Here is a 5,803-nt window from a genome sequence, read left to right as displayed (position 1 = left end):
TAGGCCATTAAGAAAATTTTGCGATAAATTCAACTACAATATTTATGGCTAATAACTATAAGAGCACTGGTCGAAGCTAGTATATCGACATTAAGTATTTAGTCATAAAAATGTGTGATAAGTGGTCATTAATCACACAAACTGAATTGGGTAATCGCATATCCTTGACTAAAGGCATGCCGCAACACAAATTCAAGGATCATAAAGTAAATATGGGATTCAGTTAACCCATATGCAGTTTTTTAATTATACAACCAAAAATTATTCAATGAAACTCTAATTTCGATATTTTCTCATATTTATGTGCACCTTAATTTTGTCTGAGAAAATTATCATAAGAGGACCATAATAAATATAAGGTTTAGGGTTTATTCACTTATGTACATTACCACATAAAATACATTGTTATATAGTAAAAGTATTGTAATACATGGAAGATAATACTCGACTCATAATGAGGACATGTCGCTACAATTCGTATGTTTATTATATAATGAGGAACGTTGGGTTTTGAATGTTTTAGTCTAAATGCTGACCAAGTCGGAGAATATAAGAATATTTCTATTTAAGGAAATAAAATAAATAATTGATTTTGTGATAAATGAATATTTTATATTCATTGAATTTGGACAAAATCAATTACGTAATATTTTATATATGGTCAGATTTAAATATTCATACCTGATTTAATTTCCTGAATTAATTGTCAAAATATTCTAACAATTAATGTGGCGCAGATACTGATGGAGTATCTCACCTATAAATATAGGGTCTCAGTCCCCGAGCTCCTCACTCATTCTGTTCATAACAGCAAAATTCCATCTAAAGAGAGTTGAGAGAGCGAGAAAGCCCGATTACCCACATCAATCGGTTTCTTTTGCAGATCAAGCTTTTGGGATTAAATTTCAAGAATCAATCAATGGAGGTATTTCGATCCCTAAGTTATATAGTGTATATGTTTGTTTAGTCCACGAGTTTTTTTTACTAATGAGAGTATTTATTACAGAGAATGTTCTTGGTGGATTTCTCTCCTATTTTCTCTCTTTGATTCCTTAAAACCAGAAAATGTTCGACCCCTTTTCAGTTTGTTTGTGGGGTATTTGTAGTGTTTATCTGGGGTGATCCCTAAGAATGGATCACTTGTCTTTCTATGTTAGATTCATAGGGGCACATATTCCCAACAGATACAAAATAGGAAATACATGACCTATACCGTAGGTGTCTTAGGAGTTAGGTGGATATAATCTTTTATCCCCTTTTGACTGATGTGATTTCTCATAAAGTAGCCATCACTAGCCTTATTAATTATAGTGTAATAGCCGAAAAAGAGGGGTTACGCCATTTGTCATGTCGTTTATGGAGATTTCAACACGTCTTCCCCCATACGGCATTAAATGCGAAGTGACTGTTCGAGGGATCTTTATACCTCCCGGAACTGCCTTAGCATTCCTCTGGCCTCCAGAAGAGTAAGGATACTTCCTATGCTCTCCTCCGAGAGACACCTTCCCTAAGGTACTCCTTTTTCATCTAAGACTTAGTTTATTTCCATAAGTGTTGATTCTTACAGATCCACGTGTCAACCTCATCCATGTCCACGTATTTTGGAAAAAATCAAAGGCAACATTTACCCCCCAAGCCTCGTTTAGTGAAGGGTAAATGAGGCTTGCTTGGTGCCTCCGGTAGGCTTATTGGTATAATGGCATGCGCTCCAAGCGCATGGGCTGCATTTACGATAGTCATCATTAATATTTATTTCCTTTCGTAGGCAACGATTCGCTTCCCGTCCATTGAGAAACTGACGCATTTAATCAGTGTCAGAAAAGTACTCAAACGTTTTCAACCGCCCTAATGCGCATTTATCTCAGCCATTGGATTGGTAGAATACGAATTGATTACGATTCCCACTGTACGATGGTGTCTGATCACAGCTGCTTGGCACCCTTTCTGGTTTATAAAAGCCAACCTTTTTTTTTTCATTGGGTTACTTTCATTATTTCGCCATTTCGACTCAAGAACTCCTTTGAGAAAATTTTAGAAACCATAGATTTCTTACTATTATTTTTTGCGTCGTTGCCAGGCTACATTCTACCGCCGATCGTCATCAACTTCCAGTTCACACCCCTCACGTAAGTTTTTTGGGTATCTTTCACTTTTGTTGTTCACTTGCATGTTAGGGTAGAGCTTTTGGTTAAGTGCTTGATTTCTGGGAAACGATTTTGGCAAAGGCCGTCGTATGGTGTGTACATTTTTTTGTGTTCTGCTTCTTTCTTCCTTTTTCGTTTTGTAATCCACCTTTTTACTGCGGGACTGCTCAGAATATGGAACAGTTTTCATACTCATGTTCCCTTTCTCTCGTTTTTTCTTTCTTTTTCCTCTGCTTTCGCTGATTTTGAGATATTTTCACCTGATGTTTGCCTAGGAGAATCCTTGGATTTTCCAATTTTGGCAAACATCCGGAGGGGGCCTCTTTCCAGCGGTTAGGGGACCCCATTCCCTCTTTTCACATTAGGTTTGGTTTGGGGGCTAACTGCTGGATTTTCCTTTTTTAGAATCTCACTACCTTCAAGAGATGTCTGTCTATACATCCGGAGCTAAATCCTCCTACAAAGGAGCTGCTTCCTTGGCCACCTTGGAAGAGGTGATGAAGGGACCCGTCGTCCAAGAGAAGTACACGTGTCGATCCAACGGTTGGGAGGTGGACGAGCTACACTCGACCTTGACCTGTGCCCACCAGTTGGAAAAGATCGTAACTGTGGCCGGGATCAAGCCTTCTGCCTCTGGAGTCTTTCATCGCCTGCCCCGAGATGAGGAAACGCCCAATTGTAACTATGGTAGCTTTGGGGCTTGGAGCCAAACTCACCTTATGTCTGGGGGCATGCTACCACTTCAGGATTACTTCATCAACTTTCTAGTTTTTGTTGGCCTTGCGCATTATCAACTCATTCCCCAAGCGTACCACCTGCTTTCAGGCTTGTTTATTTTTTATGTAGCCAGAGGCTGGGCTTCGACAAGCCCGACCAAAATTTTATTTTTCATGAACTTGTGTCTGTCCCCAAGAAGGGAGATAGACTTAAAGACGATTTTTTCACACTCTGGGCCCATCCTACTAATGAGGGTCCGGTTCTTTTTAATTTTCAAAAGAATGTCAAGGAGTACCGTCACCGATTTTCTTTTCTTCCGGTTTTCAAGTCGTTGAACGCTCAGAATTGCTCACGGAGTGGGTCAAGGTACCTCCGATGCATCGCACCGCCCCCACCCAACTTTTCCTCCAGCATGCCAAGGTCTTCTCCACGTACGACAAGGACGGCTTGAATGTTGGGGACTTAGTCACTACTGCAAACTACAGAAGGGCTAAGCTAATCACAGAGAGCCAATCAGTGGATGATTTCAATTTATCCTAGGTCCTTTGTCCCAACATTCGCAGCCCGGACATTATCGCCTTTACAGAAGACCGGTATAAAAAGTACCTTTTTAGGATGGAACAAGAGTTAGCTTACATCAAGGCCTAAGCCGCTGCCAGGAGGGCTCTTCGGGTTGAAGCTAGTAAAGAGTAGGCGCCTTCCCGGCCTAAGCCACCGTTCCCAGTTCTCAACACTGGGGCTCCTGGCGCCTGTACCTCTGGATCCGGTAAGTCTCCATTAGTTGTTCATCATGTCCCTTCTGCACAAGATTATTCTCGATGTAGGCCTGTAGAGTTTGATGAACGCCTCCTTAGATTTAGAATGCCCCCTACTCGATGGGGCGATCATGCCAAGGGTTTTTATTTTTCCAACTTAGGTCATTTTTTAGGCCGGTCCCGGATGGGGTCCGGGCCTCCCGCACCTATCCCTCTGGATCATTCAGCCTATTTGTCTTCCAGCTGGTTCCTCCCCTCAGACAACTTTCTTAGGGATGACGACACCAACCTTTTAATGCATGACTTTGCTAGGGCTGAATTAGATCGCCTGGGTAGGATTAGTTTTACTGCTTTGTTCTTGCCTGCAGAATTTCTTGTTAATGTTCTAACACCTTTATCTGTCTGTTTCTTAAAGCAGCTAAGCCAATGGATGAGCTCTTGGAGGCCCTCACTCAGACCTACAGTCCCGACCCGGCCTTGCCTCAGGCACAAGACCGGAAGGTGACTCCTGGGAGGTCTTCTTCTAGCTTCCCCTTGGGCGAAATTGTATTGATTGATGAGGATGGGGAGGTAGAAGAGGAAGAGGAGGGCGAGATTCTCACCCCTCTAGACCGAAAGCGCAAGGGCAAAATGGTGGAGACCGAGGCTGCCAAGAAGCCCAAGAGCGTCGATACTCCGGCTCCCAGTCCAGATTCAGGGATCCCTCCAGAGGCGGAGGAGTACACAGTTCCTCCAAGTATCATTCTAACTCCCGTTCCTGCTGACGTGGAAAGAAACCAACTCCGGATTGCCAAGCATAACTATTCCACGGCAGAATATGTTGGAAACTTTTTTTACCAGGATCTTAGATCTACTCACAAGTATGTTGATTAACACCCTAAATATGAACTTCTAAAACGATTATGGAATTAAACACATATAAAGTATTTGAAACCTTACATTGGGTGCAGCGGAATATAATGACTCCTTCCATTCAGATATCTAGCCCTTGATTCCTTTCTGTAGCAGAGCATTATCAATATCTGAACCTGGATCTCTATCTCTGATTCTTTAGTGAAACTCCTTCTTGTTGAATGTCTTTCTTCACGATCTTCCTCACTATGATTGAGGTATCACTTGCTGTGTGTGGGCACTACTCTAATCACTAAGTGATTTCGAAATTCAAGAGGGAAGAGAGAGAAGAAGGTGGCAGCTAGGTATAGAGAGAGAAGGCTCAGGTTTTTCTCTGAAGGAAAAAGTAGAAAGTTAAGTGTAAATTTCCTGAAGCCTTCACTATCTATTTATAGCATTCCACTAGGGTTAGGTTTGAATTATTTGGCATTAAAATAATGAAAATATCAGAAGATAAATCCTATAAAAGTGGCCGGCCCTATACCATGTGGATTTGGGCATCACTTTTTGCAATTTTGCAATTTTATCAATTCTGCATCTAATTTTCTCAAAAACGCCAATTTTCAAATTCAACCATTTAAATGCCAATTCTAACTATTTAATAACTATAAATAATTATTATATAATATTGCCATTTATCATATTTATTAATTGAACCATACAAAGTATCATAATTAACAAATATGCCCCTAAAACTCTTTCTTTACAATTTCGCCCTTACTTAGTGAAAAAATCACAAATAGACATAGTCTAATTTGAGAATTATAATTGATTAATCAAAACAAATTATATAAGTCTTACAAGCAATATTATCTCAACTAGTGGGGGGACCATGGGTCTATATAACCGAGCTTCCAATAAGCAGATCAAGAATTTATAACCTAAATTCACTGACTTATTAATTCTTCGTTGAATCCACGCATAGAACTTAGAATTGCACTCTCAGTATATAGAATGCTCTATATGTTCCACCATATAGACACATCATTAGTTATCTATTGTTATAATCCTAATTTGATCAATGATCCTCTATATGAATGATCTACACTGTAAAAGGATTAGATTACTGTTACACCCTACAATGTATTTAATCCTTAAAACACTTAACCCCGTATAAATGATATTTCAGCTTATGTGAAATGAGTACTCCACCATTTATTTTCGTTTGGTCAAGCTCGAAGGAGATCATCCTTTACTTACTATTCGCCAGATAGAAGCTATAGATTCCATGTTTATGTTAGCGCTCCCACTCAATTGCACTACCGTGTTCCCAAAATGTACGTATCACCCTGACCT

Source organism: Cannabis sativa, chromosome 7 (genome assembly GCF_029168945.1).
Source record: "Cannabis sativa cultivar Pink pepper isolate KNU-18-1 chromosome 7, ASM2916894v1, whole genome shotgun sequence".
Taxonomy (NCBI): Eukaryota; Viridiplantae; Streptophyta; class Magnoliopsida; order Rosales; family Cannabaceae; genus Cannabis; species Cannabis sativa.
This window is presented reverse-complemented; position numbering follows the sequence as displayed.